Source organism: Musa acuminata, chromosome BXJ2-5, assembly GCF_036884655.1.
Source record: "Musa acuminata AAA Group cultivar baxijiao chromosome BXJ2-5, Cavendish_Baxijiao_AAA, whole genome shotgun sequence".
In the NCBI taxonomy this organism is placed as follows: Eukaryota; Viridiplantae; Streptophyta; class Magnoliopsida; order Zingiberales; family Musaceae; genus Musa; species Musa acuminata.
The window spans coordinates 22,307,318-22,307,990 of NC_088342.1; the positions used below are offsets into that span (position 1 = coordinate 22,307,318).

Consider the following 673-nt stretch of genomic DNA (forward strand, 5'->3'; position numbering starts at 1 on the left):
TAATCTACGAAAAGCCTTTGACTCAGTTAATAGGAACTTTATCTATAAGATGCTCCACGGTATGAACTTCCCTCAACAATGGGTTAATTGGATTCAATGTTGCTTAGAAACTCCAAAGTTTTCAATACTCTTCAACGGCTCACCAATTGGTTTTTTTGGGAGCAAGAATGGCATCCGACAAGGCGATCCACTCTCTCCATATCTCTTTACAATTGCAATAGAAGGACTTAGCTATATGTTAGAATATGCGGTCTCTGATGGCAGTATTAAGGTACCGAAAAATTTGGACCATTTCTCGATTTGTGCGTGTCATCCTTGCATAGGGGCCATGCTAATCTTCTCTGTATCGTTCCAATTTTATCGGATGTCTCCGAAGAGACACACATATTACCAAAGATAATACTATTTGTAGAAACTTTACACATAATCAATTTACTTTTACTTACCAAAAAAGTATTAAGGTACCCCATGCTGGCCCTATTCATATATCACATATAATCTTTGCAGATAATCTTCTTATCTTTCTTCAGAATGATTTAACTTCAGTAAGAAATCTGGCTACTATTCTGAATGATTTTGGTATAATTTATGGCCTTCAGTTAAATCATGCGAAAAGTAAAGTCTACATGAGCCCTTGCATTGAGGACAAAAATGTTATTGCACATACCCTAGG

At 36.4% G+C, this 673-nt stretch overlaps 1 non-coding gene across 1 annotated transcript; it reads right to left on the reverse strand.

Moving 5' to 3' along the window:
- Window positions 1-277: 277 nt before the first annotated feature.
- Window positions 278-380, reverse strand: LOC135613279 (U6 spliceosomal RNA). The gene has a single exon (XR_010487262.1). It is a non-coding gene; the product is annotated as a U6 spliceosomal RNA (small nuclear RNA).
- Window positions 381-673: the final 293 nt, after the last annotated feature.